The following is a 17,715-nucleotide window of genomic DNA, read 5'->3' as shown; positions in this document are numbered from 1 at the left end:
GGTCCCACATGTCAGCTATATCCAAGTCATCCTCTTCTTCACCGTTGCTCTCAACCCCTTCTTTTCCCCTCTTGCATCCGATCTCATATCGCCTACTCTCTCTTCGTTCAATTCCGTTCTCCCCTGATCCTCCTCCAACAATCATGGATCTCTTATCTGCAATTTGAACATCCTCATCGGTCAATTGAATCCTCACTACACGAGCGGAATCAGATGTTCTCCTCCATGCTTGCTGCCGCCGAGGTTAGGTTATGCCGCCCCTAGTTGTGGACAATACCTGGTAGGGTCAGATTTCCTTTACTAATTTTCTGAGCGGATACTGATTTCCAGGACCGGTTGGCATCCCAATCGCAAGTTCTTCATGTTGTCGCAAGGCAGGTAGTGCCTGGGTTCAGTAGATTTCCTTCATTCATACTCAGTTGAATTGTACTCATTTGTTGCAAGTTATTTTTTCGCCAAATGTTTAGTTTCATTGGTACTGAATTTATTCAATTTCTTTTATGTCAACACTTGCAGGCTTTGGATTTGGGAGGATATTTCGTAGCATCCAGATCGACTAATTTGATGACGGTACCTATTACCTATAAAAAACACTAGCATTTTTTAAAATGTATAATTCTTCCTCTCACAGATAACATCATTACCGAAGAGCACATCTGGCATTTTATTTTTTTGGAACTACATTCCAATTAAATGACATGGATCCATTGTATGTGATGGATTTTGTCTCAATTAGTTGATGTAGGTGGTGAAAAACATTTTTCCAGCTTCTGGGTCAGCTCTGTATCCTGGTTTAGACTCACTTCGTGCTGATGCTTTTTAGTTGGATTAGCTGCAACTATACACAATATTTTTCACCTACTGTTTCTGATATGGTCCAAGTTAACAAAAAATTTTTGGGTACAAGTGTTTTGATGCTATTTGGTTAATTCAAAGGCTTGATGCTATTTGTATAAGCAATACAAGTGTTCATAGTGAAGCAGGTGCTCAAGCTTTTTGTATAACCAAAGCAATACAAGTGTTCTGATGCTATTTGGTTAGCTGATTATTTTTTGGTACAAGTGTTGTAGTGCTATCACTTGTAGTAGCAAGGTACTACATTGAAATGATTGGTATACTGATCTATGATTTTTGGCTTGTCCTTTTTGTTTCCAACTTTGAAGGTTCTATGGAACAGAACTAAGGACAGCAGTGAAGATTGTGTTGATGATGAGGAAGCTGCAGATATTAGAATGGGAAAGAATTGGAGCAGTGCCCGCAAGGTGCTCTTGGTTGTTTCCAAATTTAATGAGCTGAAAACCTTGCTAAGCTAATATACCAACTTTTATCCATAGCTGGGAATCGGGCCGAATCCAATCACTGCTGATCGACCTCTTCATGTTTATTCCACTTTTGCTAACATTATTCTGGATTGTTGTCAAGTTTATGCGTTTTTTCAATCATGGTCAATGCATCAAACGGCCTAATGTCTATTCATGAATAGCAAACAATCTGCTCTATATCTATTTGGATATGAACTTGTTGAGTGATTGTACCAACTAAGTTGCCACTAGGTTGATATTGGTTTATCTAGCAACCAAATGTTAGTGGTACTGAACTTGTTGGAAAAATATTTATTCTACAACATCAACTAGAGTAAGTAAAAAAAATGTAATCGCAGACTCTCTTACACAACCGAAAGGCTTCATGGTACAGAAATTAAAGCTTGTTATTAAGCAGTGGTTTTGTTCAACCTAGTCACACCAACATCATTTTACGCAGAAGATGCATGCTAGTGTAGCTACTTAGCAAAATATTACAAAACAAATTGTGCTACAGACTAGTGCCAGTCATATCCACTAGTTTAGTGAACCACTCCACCGTTTTGTGGTCATCAATGCCAGAATTCGTGCACTTCTTCATTTTCCCTTTCATCTTTACCGCTTTCTTTCCAGCCTTCTTCATCTTCTCTTTGATCATCTCAAACCATGGCATGTAACCGTTGATCCTTGGCCAACCACGCCTAACTATAGCATCAGGGGTCCTCATGCTCAAGAGCTCTGAGTCACTTAAACTTGCACTTGACCATGCTACACCAAACATTGTGCAGAGATAACACCAGTACCATTTCCATATTCACCGCCAAATTCCTCTATTTGACTGCTATTGCCTTCATCATCGTAAATGCCACCTTGACACTCATCTGCATTTGATTAACCACCATACTCAAAGGCCAACATTCTTTTGAAAGTTAAACAGCAAAAATATAAATATCAGTTGCTCGGTATAAGAACAATGGCCAGTTCACAAAAATAAAAACAAAGATATGAAAATCTTACAATTCATCACTAGTTGGAAATTGTTTCTCATGCATATTTGCAGAAGTAGGAAGCTCTGAATTCATGCTAGTTGCCTCTTGGTTAGAGCTTGCCTCCACAGAATCTACAGGAAGCTGTAAATTCTGACTAGGTGTAGCTTGGTCAGGTCAGTAGTTATTCACACAATAGCAACATTAGATGAATTAAGTGGTTAGTGATGAAGAGCTCCATTGCTTGCTTGCATTACCATATTTTGGAATGTTACTGCTGGACCAACTCCTAATTTTTTCAAAAATAAAACAAATACTCTTATTCAACATCCATAGTAATACAACTATTAGAGTACCAGCTACTCATTAAGCCAAAAATAAATAACAAACAATACAAGCACCATGATGGTTCTGTCACACCCTGAAATTGTTGAATTTCAGGATGTGATTAAAAATAAAAGTAAACCAACAATTTTATCATAATTTTAAAATTTTCCCAATATTTATCTTCGTTACAGGAAATTTAGTATAAGAAAATAAAATAATTGGATGTTTTTCTAAAACTAAATGAGGTTGTTTTGTTTGTGTTGCATTCATTCAACTTACATCATTTTAATTGTTTGAGCTTCAGTTCAAGAATTTAAATTTGAATTGAATTTGCTTGATCTTTATTGCAAAACCTTCCCCCCCCCCTCCACTCTTTTCAGCCCAAACCGGCCCATCTTCCTCTCTCCTTTTCTATTTTCTTTTCCTTCTCCTCTCCCCACGAGCCCAGCCCAACCGGCCATTTCCTTCCCCGGCCCAGTTTTTTTTTCTTTTCTCCCATCCCAGCCCGACACCCGCCTCCCTCTTTCTCCCGGCCGACAGGCGGGCCCCGCCCATCGGGCCCGTCCCCTTCCTCCCGCCCGAGCGGGACTCCAGCTCAGGGAGTCCGACTGCACCATGTGTCGCCGCGGCCTTCCTTGTCCCGCACGTCGAGGCCCAGTGTCCGCCCCTATTTAAGCGCCGCCCCCCCTCTGACTCCCTTCGACGCCGCCAGGCCGTCTCGCCCGCAAACCCTAGTGTGCCGCCATTGGAGCTCCGTTCGAGCTCGGGCTCGCTGTGAACCCGCCGCTCCTTCGCCTCTTCAAGTCGCCGCCGGAGCTCCAGGTCAGGGTGAGGAACCCCGCCGACCACTTTCCCTCTCACTCTTGCCCCCGCGCATGCTCGATTGCTCGCCGAGGTACAAGGTCCGCCCCTCGACGGTGAACGTCATCTCTCAGTCATCGGCGTCCTGTCCCGATCCCTCCATTGCGATCCCCGTTGCCCGCTCGTCCTCCCAAGCCCAAAACCGAGCCGATCTGTAACAGAACCGTCCAAATTAAACCGGCTTAAGTGTGCTAACTATCATCTTAATGATTAATCAAGTTATCACGCACTTAAAACGGTGTAATCCGGTCGTCTGTCGGGTTAAGGATCGAAAAACACTGGAAGTCTCGCACGAAGACGAGCACAGATGATTACAAGCAGACAAAAGTTCTCAAAGTTAATTTACAATGCGGAGTTTTACAAATAAGTTTACGTAAAATATCAAAGTTCAAAATGCGGCGGGAAATTAAATAAAAGCTTAGTTTAGAAAAACAACGATAACTACGATGACGTGAGGACGTCACATCCAGCCCACCGATGTGAATCCTGGTTAGCTCCAACCAGCAGCAGCTACACCTGAAATAGGGTAACAACAAACCCTGAGTATACTAATACTCAGCAAGACTTACCCGACATGGGTATACTTAGCCCACTATCTAGACATGCAATGCTTTTTGGCTCTGGAGTTTATTTTGCTGGAAAACTACTAGTAGTGGATCCTTACTTTCAATATTTTAGCTCCAGTTTTAAGTGCAAATAACGGCTAGGTTTGCATAAACATCTAGAGCAAACATGGTATATCATATTAATTTTCCAAGAGTACAATAAACATATATTCCACCTTCGCCCTTCAACTCTTATTCCACTTCTTTACTATGATGTGACGCAGTGACCAAGGCTCTCATATCCGCGAGTCACGGCGAATCGATCCGATTTAACTTTGCAAGGTGGACCTAACCAACACGGCACATATATGCCCCGTCGGACTATACACACCAACCCTTCACATATTCACACCGAATAGCCGAACTGCCCTGCGACCCGGGACTGCTAGCCCCACCAATACCAACGAAGGGCCAGCCATGAGTTTCTATACTAGCTCCACTGGTGAAGACAGTATCAAATCCGCCTACCGGTGCGCATATGGTACTAAACTTACCGGTTTCGACTACCTCCTACTCCCGGCATGTGGTTAGTACTGTTCAATCCTCGGTCATCAAGGCCAACAACGGTACGGTCCTCAATCAACACAGGCGGAGGTCCACTTTCCATATATTCCATATCTATAATCCAATTCCTCTCCGCCCGGTCTCTATTTTTCTTTTCTCACAGATTCATTCTCAAACCACTTTGCCATAAGTATCAAGATCTTATATCTCGCGAGTGACAGGAATCACTCGACTTCTACTGAGTTCCTACTTAGCAAAGTATTTCTAACGACACCTGTATACTAGTATAGACTCATAGGTACCTAGGGAGAAGCATGCATAATAGGGTTCAATACAACTCCTAGAAACGTAAATGCACAAATACTTAAATAAATATTGAATACTTAAATTAGGGGTTATGCTCCGGGACTTGTGAGGTTTGACACAAAGTCAGTTAGTTAGCTTGCACCGGCTTGATAGCATCTCCGATCCTAGCTTGCACTTCAGTCGGTCCTTCCATCTTCTGGGTCGGTTCATCAGTACACCATCTTCTGGATCGACTCCAACATCACCCTTCAGTTCCACGCATCGCACATCTAGCGTACCTAATTGAGATGCAATAATGCGGATGTCTGAATGCGAGGATGAGTAGTAGACAATACAGCAAAAAGAACAAGCAAGGTAGGCACAAAGTCACGATTGCATGGGTACGAGCATGATGCAATGCAATGCGATTAAAAAGAGAGATAGAACTGGCAACCATTACTGAACAACACAACAACAGGTTTAAAAGGGAAACGGGTCCACGTTGCCATATGATAGATCATTCAACTTAAATTTAGCCTGAAGTGTTTCCAACATAAGCGGTACTAAACTTACTTAGGAAAAGATTAAGCAAAGATATAAGACAATCAGGAGCAATTAGAATGATTTATTTAACTAATAAGATACATGGAACCAAATGATATAAAAGTAACCTACATCTAGCCTTTAAAAGAGTTAACAAAACTTATGCCAGGTCAGCATGAGTTACTGAAATTAAACCTACAGGAAAGAATTGTCTAGCAACTATTATAACAGAAAAGCTATGGCTAGCAACTAAACAAAAGCAGAAACATGACTTGCAGCCTTAAACTTGTAACCAAAATTTACCAGCATGATGAGTTATTGATAAGGCATGCAACAATATTTTGCCAATATTTATTAACAACAGAAAATATTTAATTTAGCCCTAGCAAGACAAACAGAACAAATTTAGCCACGGGCTCCGGCGACTGGCGGTAGTGGCTAGCGGCGGCGGCGGCGGCGCACCGGAGGCCCTGGGTGGCGGTGGCCGGGCTTAGGAGGATCAGCGGAGGTCGGTGAAGCTCACTTGGGGGTTGGATCGGGCGGAGGGAGACCGGAGCTAGGGGCTCCACGGCGAGCTGTCCATGGCGGGCGGCAGTTTCACCGGCAAGCTCAGCTCGCGACCGCGGCGGCCGTGTCGGCGATGGCGCAGGATGCGCGGGCGGCGTAAGGCGGCGTGCGGCGGCGAGGGCAGGCCCGGCCCCGCGACCGTGGCGGTGCACGCGCGTCGCGCGCAACACGCGCGGGCGGCGTCATGGCGAATTTGGGCACGGCTCTGCTCAGCTTGTCTGTGTGTGCGTGGATGGTTCGGGAGAAGATGAGGCATACACAGAGAAAATATCAGGACCCATGAACAGTGCACGATTAGTACTAATGATCATGTTAAGCTCCCGATTAATCCTAATTTAAGGTAACTAGTGCATGGGGTGTTACACGATCCAAGCCCCGGACCGCCGTTTGAGCGAACTCCGGCGAATCGCCGCCGCGAACCCCGCCGCCGGCGACACAACGTTGCCGCCCGCTCCGCCCGATCCACCCAGAGCCGCTGGATGGAAATCTAACGGCCCCTATTAGATCTAAACCCGAGTCAACAGCCTCCATACCGGTCAACCCTATCTATTTTTGCAAAAGAGACCCTCAGGTTTTACAAAATCAACCCTCAGTACACATCAGTTCAAAAATATTCACAAATCAGCCATGTTTCTTCTGTTTTAACCCCTACACTTTTACGAAATCCAACCCGCCGTCCAGGAGCTCTAGTTTTGCAAGCTAACCCCTGGATCTAAGGTTTAATTATGTTTTAGTCCTCGATTTCTTTCAGTTAGACCCTTTATCTTCCAAATCCTTTACAAATAAGCCCCTGGAACCTTGTTTTAGCCATATCTTCTCTGTTTCAGTCCGTTCTTGTTACGTTAGTCTTCTAATAGACTAAGCTATCGTTTAGTGGTGTCATTTTGCCGTAGTTGTTGTTTTGAAATTAAATATAAATTTAATTTGAATAATGATCTCTCATCTAGTTTTCTAATTAAAAGCTAATTAGATGTTACACAGTTTTTCATAAATAATGATTAATATGGTTAATGTCAACATAAATGTATTTTAGCTATAATTTGTTAAGCTCAACACCAATCATAAAGTTATTCATTTAGATGCTCTCACATATCTATTCTCTAATTAATTGTCTAATTAGTGTAATTTCTACATAGATAATTATATATAAAATTTGACTAAGTTTTACTTCGATTTTATAAATGTAAATATAATGTGTTTCTTTTAAATGTCTTTTACATGTGGTTTCTAATTAAAATAAATGAAGTTTATAGTTCTTTAGTTTCTTTGTTAACGTAAATCTCCTGATAGTTGTTTCTTTTCAACCGTAGCTCCGTTTTCCGCGTTTCTTGCGTTCTCGTAATCGTAGCCGAGCCCTATCCTTTCATACGTTCTTTTGAAGTCTTTCTTTTGTTTTGGTGTATTATTCTTAGTTGTACTTGTTTGCTTTGTATGTTTGCTCGACTCGATGATTGCTTCGAGTAGAAGGCTCGTTGTTGAAGCTTAAAGAATCAAGAATTGCAAGTGAGCAAAAGTTGAAGAGCAGTAATAGTAGCTTTTCATTGGAAAAAGGCAAGTGACCCTAACCATACTTCTGCCTATGCTTATTTACAAGAATACTTTGTTTAATTGGAACATGGAGAACCACCCAAGAAAACAGTACAACCACAATACTATATGGCTCTGATCTTGGCTAATTAATTAGAAACTCTAGCTTGTGACAGTCTTATCGAAAGGGCAAGAGGGGATGCATCGATGGGGTATAGCCCGGTCCTCTTGGAGTAGCGGCCTTTGCTAAGGAGCTGACCATTAGGGAGGGTTATGCTCTGCTTTGGCTTGAAACCTTAGCGGATTGTCATTTGTTAGGGAATCTTTGTAAAGGTCTCGTAGCGTCCCTATGCAATCACACCTCGGAAGTGTGGTATTGTGCCTAGCTAGCACATGTGTGGTTGGGTTCAAAGTTCTTCGGAGCTTTTACGCAAATTGTGGTGAAAATGTACAACCTCTACAGAGTGTAAAACTGATATATCAGCCGTGCTCACGGTCAAGAGCGGCTTAGACCCTCACATGATTAATTCAACTTAAAGATGGATATAAATCACATTCTGGTTATTTCTTGTGGCCTTGCTGAGTACCAACCATAAGTGTACTCACACTTGCTTACTGCTGCTCAGAAGAGAAAGTTACTGTGAAGTCTTTCGAAGATGATGCTGAGTTCTAGGCGTACGCAACCCCCAGTCGATTGCCTGTGAAGTTTAAAGCCTTCGTTTCTAGGATAAACTGTATAACTTTGATAGTCTTTAATTGTTTTAATTCTCTTTTTCGTGATATTGTTACTGATTATTCACTTATAATATCTCTATATGTATGAAACTTGATCCTGTCATACATATAGCTATGCATTCGGTTTTGTCCTTAAAACCGGGTGTAACAGGTTCCAACAATGGAAGTTGAAAAAGGAAGGATTCATGAAGGGGTAGGATCTAATAGCTACCGCGTGCTCCAAACAAATTGCGCCCGTGCTAGGATCTAATCACTGAAAACTGGATATACCAATAGGAAGAACTGGATATACTGAGGTGAGGTACCTTTTCCCTTCAATGCTTCGCTTTGGTCTCCCTCGAACTGCATGGCATTTGTCATTTGGAAATTCTCTTTTGGTCGATATTGACGGAATATTGGATGAGCTGCTTTTGGCGGTATCATCTTTCGCCCCCCCAGATATTGAAAACTCGCCCCCATTGGTGCACGGACGACTCTCTCACCTAGCGCGACATTTTGGTCGCAACCACATCCTCTTGGCGCCATGGACATGAGGTAGGAGCTGCCATGCTTGACGGATCTAGGAATGTGCCACAACTACGGCCATGGATGGTGGGGAACAAGTTGGTGGCTTAGACGGAACGTCCAATAACTTGTTGTGGAAAGAATTCAAGGAGGAAGTGGGCCCACATCCCCAACTTGCCTAAAAAACTGCCTGGTACATAAGTAGTTGATTCTGCCTCGTGGAGGATGCAGAAAAGGACATCGAGTGGGTCCTGCGGCATACCTAGTGGGACAAACTTTGGGAGCTCCCATGCTAGGATTTCTTGCTACAGCGACGGATGGCCTCGACTGGCGGCGGTGGATCCGGCTTATCGACGCCACGCTAGCTGGGATCGGCGTGCTACCGCGATTGCTGCTCACCGACACCGCAGAGCTCGGCCTCGACTTTGAGGGGATACTGGCATTCCTCGCTACTGTGGCGTTCGACCTCGACAGGCAGTTGTTGCTTCCATTCCCTAGCCCGCCGCTTGGCATCGGCAGGCTGCTGATTCCTCCTGCTGGGCCTGGTACATCACCTGTGCCTCTAATCCCAGCCGCACCAGGCAGCGGCGTATTCCATGCTACTCCAAATGCTATGGATGATCAGACACTTCAATTGCTAGAAGAAGGGAGGTTAGGCGCCAGGCAACGGCGTATTCCATGCTACTCTAAACGCTATGGATGATCAGACACTTCAATTGCTAGAAGAAGGGAGGTTAGCATGTCTTGCCAAGGTAATTATTTACCTATCTTTGCCTTAAATTTTCTTTGTACACTGATTTGTTGATGTTTGAAAGAAAATGATGTATGATTTATACTATGTTTCTCAGCTCATTTTCAATCGTCTATACTGTTTTATTGATAAACATTTCATATGTTAGAACTACTAATTTTTGGAAAATGGAATCAGGCCGTGATATAAAATAACCAGTGGATAAGTTTTTAGCTAGTTGAATAATATTTTAAGAAACTAGTGGACCTATGTTTTGTTGATTGGTTCCAATATTTTCCAGTGGCACAATAACCTTGTTGCCTATAATATCTCACATCATGGCAGAAATGGAGAGGGGCAATGCTGATGAAAGTACAGTTACTGACATAACTGAATTGCTGAGCCACATGTCTAAAAGGACACGCAGCTAGATCATTTCAAGTCAAGCTTTTTCACAGATGGACTACCCTCCTCGGTAGTAGAATAATACCTACAGAATGTGGAGAAGTTGTCTTACCATAGTGGGGCTTTCAGTTACATTTAATATGACTATGCATTTCCTATCTGTGCGACTCAGAATGAGTGTTTAAAATAGCGGGCTAAGACATTTAGCGGTTGGTGTTTGTAGAGGCTAAAAAAAGCTATAGCGGGCTATAGCTATAGCCTAGCTAACCTATTTAGCGGTTCTACCATGTGTTGAGAAATCCCCAACCTTCACACCGACTTTCGAGAAATTATGCCGAAGTAGTGTTATATCACTTCTTCACTATACCAAAAAGAGCTTCAACTAAATACTAATACAAGTGACCAACTCTATTTGGAAACACAACTATTTATTCACCATAACTTAGTATAACACAAGACTATTGCACTCTTTATGTGGCTACCCTACCATGACACTACTATACTACATGGCAACCTTACCATCTCCTACTTGAAACCTCTTATGCCATGGTATGGGGCAAGAGAGGAGGAGAGTACACTTATTTATAGCACTCCATGGCTCATATGATTTTGCCATGTGTCCATCTTCTGCACACTTCTTTACAAAATATCTAACTCTAGAATTTTTCTCGTACTTATCTAACCATACAATTATCTAATTTTTAGAGTATTCCATATTTCACCATGAAGCATGGTACCCATGTTTCATGCATACTCTATAATCTTCTAGAAGCTTCTCACAATTATGTATTTATACTTCAACATCATGCATAAATCTATGAGTAATTTTACATATAAATATGAAATCAAGAAAATTGCAGTTACTGAAGTACTTCTTTGGCTTCATTCCCTGGTTACATCGTCGATGAAATACTAAATTTTGTAAATGATGAAGTTCAATACTAAACCAATAATAAATAAAAACTAATTATATGATTTAGTTGGATAAATAACCCTTAGTTTAGCGGTTATAGTGAGATATAGCTGGCTATTAGTGGATTTAGTCTTTTAGAGCTAAGAGATGGATATCCTAGATTTCTTCTCTCCCAAAGCCTATAGCAGACTATAGTGGTGATTATAACCAGCTATTTAAAATCTTGCTCAGGATGCTTATAAGAGTGAGGAAGGAAGCATGCAATGCATAGGGCCACCAAGTATAGAACAACAAAAGAATGCATGGAGCAAGTGGGTCATGAAGTTTATTGCTTGACTTGTAGAAAGGATTGTGGCTCCTGTTCTGCTTGCCTCGTTGGTTATCTGGGTTGGAGAAAACATAATTGACAATGAAATGCATTTGATGCAGTATGAGAACAATGGAACAACAAATTTTCTCATCAATGAGATGGTTTATTATGGGCTCGCTTGGCATCGACTTTCATTGATTTCATAGGAACAGCTTTCCTGTATTGGATGGGAGGTTTTTGGGATCGTGACATAGCTGATAGTGAGAGGAAATTTCACTGAGTAGGAATAATACATGGAGCTATTTCTACAATTTTATAGGCAATCCCATTTTTCTCTGTTTCTACATATCACGTGGATCTTTGTATTGGCCGAGTAATATAGATGCAATACATTAATCTTCATTATATGTTGCTCATAAAGTGTTTCTTGCGACGATCTCGTCATACCGTTACCCTTCAACGTGATATCCAAATCTCTAAGTTTTGCAACAAGATTAACACCACGATTGTGAAACATACTGCTTTTTCAGATAAACTAGCGTCCTTACGCGCCTGAACTCTTACTGGGCCTTTTTCTATAACAAAAATGCGATGATGTTGTCTCTTCTGTTCTAGACTCAGAGGAATGGGAAGTGGCCTACAAAATATAAATAGGTTCTGGGAAGCAACCCCTACTACAAAATATAAATAGGTTCTTGGAAGCCACAAAGGTCAAGGCCGGAGATACTGAAGCTTTTCAAGACACTTGCGATGTTACATCCTACGCTAGAAAACTGATCAGCAAATAAACTCCAGTGTCAGAGATCACACAACGAGAGCTGAGATACTCAGCATCGTTTAGATTACGTGTGCAGCTGATGGTTACAGGATTTGCACACACGGTAGCATATATACATTTCAAAACTAACAGCCTTAGCTGACTGAAACGAACACAAAACATGATAATCTTGCAAGAACTGGTGTGCCATTCCCTAGCACCACCCCCATCAAGCTTCCAAAATATTGAAGGAAACTGTCATTTACCAATCCTTTTCCCTGAATGGACACAAAAAAAAAAAAAAGATCAGGACATAACAAAGGAACACACCTACTTAAGATGAGGTTTTCCTTCGACCACTTCGTGATCGATGCTCGATAACATTGTGAGGGTTTGGATGAACCTTTTCATTTTCACTGCAAATAGCACGTAAGCAAACTGATCAGTGTAAGGAATCCAACAAAACAATCTCCTGTACCATTTATTCATCAGTTAGCAGCTAACTAAAGATCTGAGTTGTCACCACTGCCATTAGCAACTTTGATAGTTTCAGAAGGTTCCGTGGGGGTCTTATCATGCTCCCTGTGTCAAGAAATATAATTTGGAAGTACGTCAAGAAATACAAGTTTGATGCAGTCGCAACACAAAAATGTGTCTAGTATAATAGCAGAAACGAAATGGGTAGGCAAAAATAGACATCTTATAGATTGCTTTTGCTGCACGTCTGCATTTTTGTCAAGACCATCTTCTGGGACCTTGGATTGATCCTCTTCTCCACTATTCTTGTTGTATTCCAGAGCCAGGTCCTTTTTATAGGGGATACTAACCTGAAGGCAGATGATATTACATATTTAGGAGGATAAACCATGATCTTTTTCTAAATAGAGGTAGATAGCTATTCATGGCCTCACCATACAGTTTAGCTAGGCCTTCTTCTGCAGTGTTGTGTGATTTTCGTTGTTCTAGTATTAGCACGATTTACATACAGTTCCATATTTATCAATAAGGCTCAATTCAAATTCGCACTTAATAAATTAGGTTGGTACAGCAGAAACTAAACTGAAATATAACGACGATAGTAAGTTACAATCAAACATGTACTGGCCCAGTCCACATAAACATATTAAGAAAACTAATACGATTCTCAATCAAGTGAATTTCAGGGGGGATAGAAGATTTCTTTTCCTTGGATAGCTCATCCCATGAGAACATGGCATGGCAACACTCCATTGTTGCAGCGAATATTTCTACGGCAGCCCTTGCTAATGACCTACTCCCTCCGTTTTTAAATATATGACATCATTGATTTTTTTCTTCGTTTGACTATTCATCTTTTCTATAAATATTTATGCAAATAGTCAAATCTTCAAGTTAGATTCAAGAGACTCTTGATAATAGACGTAAAAATACTCATTTCACTTTATTTAACTAACTGAATAATTAAATAATATTGATCAAAGTTGAAGAAAAAAATCAGCAGTGTCATATAAAAAAGAACGGAGGTAGTATAAGCCAACATTCCATAGTAGTTGTAGTCAACTACAACAAAACCATAAATGCTCCGAAGGAAAACAACTGCCTGAAGTGATGCACACTGGCAGCCTGTTCGGTTCGCTGGGAAAGGATATGGCTGGGGCTGGGGCTGGACTCGCGGCCGCGGTTTGGTCTAGCAGCTCCAACCCAACCTTTTGTGCCCAGCCGAACAGGCTGAAATTCTGACAAACATCGAGAAACAGAGCAGCCCCACAATATTCTACTTCAACACCATGAATGGTACAACTATCTTCAGTAACTTCACTCAGGCAATGCAAACAAATAGATTTTTATTTTTTTGAAAGAAATCAAACAAACAGTATCAACTCGCTGGGAAAGCACACAACAAAGAGTAGTTGGATCCAAGTACAGCAAAACATTCATGAGTTCTAGTTACAGTCAGAACATATGGATCATAAGTCATAACTAATGTTATTGTCTTTGAGAAATTTTCACACATAATTTGATATGATTCCATATGAAAAAAAGTTATGCTACCTAGCATATGTGCTTCCTGGTTTGATAAACAGATGACCATGACTTCAGTAGAAGGTCAATGTCATGTTGTCTATTACATTGTCCATACTAAAATTTTACAATGCCATATAGCCCATGAAGCTAAGAACTATACCCGCATGAAGCTAAGAACTATATACGGTATATATACATTAAAAATCATTTGAAACATAACTACTAGGATTTGATGGCATGCTTATTTAATACATGCCAACAGGGCCGGCTCTAGTGTTTTAAGGGCCCTAGAGCGAACGGGATACGGTGGGCCCTTAAGCTAATTTTTTTTTCACATTTGCAAAATGATAAAGCATATATTAGTAGAAAGATTTACTTAATTCTTAAAAACATTGTCGATATTATAAACTGAAAGAGCATTAAAATGAGACTATTATGCCAAATGAGAACCGAAAGCTCGAACGACTCCATCAACGATAAGAAAACATCCACCGACATTTATTTATTACCAATACACGATATGGGTATGTCGGAATATATATACTTGCAAATATGTGCTACTGGAAGCTACATATGCATAAAAATATATTGATTATACACCATATGCATTTATAATAGGGAAAAGTCCGGTTTACACCCTCCAACTATCGCAAAAGTCCGATTTTCAACCTTCAACTATAAAACCGGACAACATAGGTGGTTTTGTAGTTGAAGGTTGAAAATCAGACTTTTGTGATAGTTCGAGGCTAAAAATTGGATTTTTCCCTTTATAATAACATAATACGTGTTGGCTGAGGACTTCCATCTTTTTTATTTTATTTGTCAAACCCTAACTGTAAATATGGCTTCAGACCCTTAGCTCAACATACGGTCACTCGGATTTCGATTAGAACTTCGACGAATCATTGCTCGCTTTAGTAGTAAGTAGAGATACAGACTGAGATATATGTAGAAGGTTAAATATTAGAATTATCCGGAGCTCAAGATCATCTAACGTTGAAGATCACTTGTTTTAGCAGAGAATGTGAGCTCCTAGTTACACTTGTTATTCCTATTCTGTACAACCAGATGCAAGGCACGGAAAAGATCTCAAACACTAGGGGCCCCGTTTAGTTGGTGAAAAGTTGTTGGTTTTGTTACTGTAGCACATTTTGTTGTTACTTGACAAATAATATACAATCATAGACTAATTAGGCTTAAAAGATTCATCTCGTGCTAATCAGTTAGACTGTGTAATTAATTATTTTTTAAAACTGTATTTAATGCTTCATGTATGTGTTTGAATATTCGATGTGACGAATACTGTAGAAATTTTTTTGAAAACTAAACAGGGACTGAACCCCAAATCACACCAAAACTCTAGCAGGTTACCAGAGGATGAGAATGCAGACGTACACTGAGATCCAAACATAGAGGCGCTCACTCCCAACAACAGTGCAAGCAAGATGTCAGATGTGGCACAGGAGGATGAATTGAGAACGAGAGGAGACGCGCGCCGCGCAAACGTCGTGGCTGTCAGCATGCACGGCGCTTGGGCCCCCTTCGGCCGGGCCCCCCGGCGGTCGCCCTTCTCGCCTAGGCCCAGAGCCGGGCCTGCATGCCAAGACCAGGAACAGACGAGGGAGAACATGCACCCGGCGGTGGCCGCTGGGCCGAGAGCAGCGGTGCACCAGTGTGGGCGCTGGGGCAAGCCGGCGAGAGGGGCAGAGGCGTGGAGGCGCGGCGCCGGCGAGAGAGACAGTGAGAGAGATGACGAGGGCGCGAGCGAGTGGGCGCAAGAGGGATGTACGGGTATTGCGCAACCTCGGATTTCAACATGGTGTTGTCATCTTCGTTGGCATCCGACACCATCTCTCCGCAGTAGCGGAGCGCGGGCGTGCTCCAACCCCCCTACTCCTATGCAACTCATGGAGCCCTTCAAAGCTCCTTTTACAAATTTCAACCATGAATTAAAAGAAGGAAGAAAATGAGGAAGGAAAAGAAAAAAAAAGAGAGAAAGAAGGAAGAAGAAAAGGAAGATGAGCCCCCCTAAATCCAAATTCTAGATTCGCCACCGTCTCTCCGTGCAGCGCCAGGAGGCAGGAAGCGGCGGTGTTGAGTCCGCCAAAGTCGAAGCACGTGGCCGGCACCCCGCACTAGTAGTCTAGTACTAGTACGTCCGGTCCTTCCAATGCCCGTGTCTCCTCGTCGTGAGCCTGAACCCCCAACCGCCGCACGGACGCATCACCGCCAAACCGCCACCCACCCCTCCGTGCCGCGCGCGAGACTGTGACGCGGACCACGAACTCCTCTCTCGTTCTTCCCCACCTCGCCGATCGAACGAGCCGGGGACTGGGAGCCCGGCAAACGTACCCGCCGCGCTCGCCCGCCGGTAGCCACACGCCCACATCCACACCACCGCCGCCGCCTTCTCTCGCCCCCGCCGCCGACCTCCGCCCATCGGAGGTTCTGCCTTGCCCTCCGCCGGCCGAACCGCCACCACCGCCCCCGACCCTCTCCTCTAAGTCTGGTAGCCATGGAGCCCGCCCCAGCCCCAGCAACCCGAAACCCTAAAGATCCGCCGCCTCCCGCCACCACCCGGCCGCCGGCGACCTCGCCGGCGGCCGCCCCCCACCAACCACCCCCGGACCCTCCCGTGGCGGCCACCACAATCGCGAGGAGGAAGAAAAATAGTGCGCGCGGGCCCACTTGCAGCGACCGGCGGCTTCTTCTGCGACGCGTTTCGCATGTGATGAATAGAATTTCCGCCAGCCGGCAGCCCGGCCGGTGCGCTCGCGGGAGCGCGGAGCCCTCGGCTTGACAATAAAAAATACGGCGCGGATCGCCAGCAACCCCCGAAGCCTGGCTGGTGCGCGGTTCCGTGGCGGGCATGTGCGGGGTGATAAGTCGTGGCGCGCGCGCCGCGCGGCGTCCCAGACAGATCTCATTTGGTTTCGCGCTAGGATTTTAGCGTGCTAATGAATAGTGATATTTTGACCGCTAATTACGGTGTCAAATAAAGGCAGTTTACAAAACCAACTCTAGAACCCCGCGCTAGTGACCTTGAAGAATCTATTAAGACCTTTGACCGCGCGATTAGATGATGGTTACTGTAGCATCACTTTAGTCAATCATCATTACTTACCGTCATTAGATTCGTCACAAAAAGTTACACTCATCCCTAAAAAGATTTTACAAATAGACTTCATTTAATACTTCATGCATGCGAGATTTTTTTTTCAAAAAACGTGCGCACTATTTTTTAGAATGCCAAAGAAGGCCACATGGGGGGAACGGCGAGTTGTCTACGGCTTGGAGGCTGGTCGTGGAGAGGGCGTTAGGGTAATCACTGCGTGCACGCGCCGATGCACGAGTAGCGGGCGCTGGCCGGCGGGGACGGCCGTCGCGCTGCCACCATCGCCATGCGTGGCAACGCGCGTCGCCGATCTCGGAGCGGTCAGCGGATGCGTGCGTCCCCAGCCGGCTCGCCGGACGACGGCGTCTCCGCCGCGACGCAAACCGAGGGGGCGACCGATAGGAGATGAATGTCGCCTGTGCTCGTGTTCGCGCGCTCGGCCATCGCATGGAGCCATGATGGGTCCGTGTCGTCGCGGGTCGCGTTGCGCCCTCGCTCGCTGCTCTCCCTGAGAGGGTGGACTAGTACGTGCGCCGATGGCAGCATTGATGTCGGGAAGACAGCGCCCAGTAAATGGCCACTGCCCCGCCATTAAAGCGTGCCTGCCATCTCGGCCATGTTTGGCTAACAATCACATCAAAATTTCACTAAAAGACGAATACCCGCATGTAGTACTAAATGAAATCTATTTGCAAAATTTTTTTAGGAATGAGTGTAAATTTTTTTAGACGAATCT

The 17,715-nt window shown here is 43.5% G+C and overlaps 1 long non-coding RNA gene across 1 annotated transcript; it reads left to right on the top strand.

Annotated features, from left to right (window-relative positions):
- LOC120661191 lies at positions 1-1,538 on the top strand. Its single transcript, XR_005669818.1, has 4 exons — positions 1-243; positions 331-378; positions 517-570; positions 1,164-1,538. It is a non-coding gene; the product is annotated as an uncharacterized LOC120661191 (long non-coding RNA).
- The last annotated feature ends 16,177 nt before the right edge of the window (positions 1,539-17,715 follow it).

The sequence above is a fragment of the Panicum virgatum genome, chromosome 2N (assembly GCF_016808335.1).
Source record: "Panicum virgatum strain AP13 chromosome 2N, P.virgatum_v5, whole genome shotgun sequence".
In the NCBI taxonomy this organism is placed as follows: domain Eukaryota; kingdom Viridiplantae; phylum Streptophyta; class Magnoliopsida; order Poales; family Poaceae; genus Panicum; species Panicum virgatum.
The sequence above is the reverse complement of the archived record's forward strand: the minus strand, read 5'-3'. Positions and strand labels throughout refer to the sequence as shown.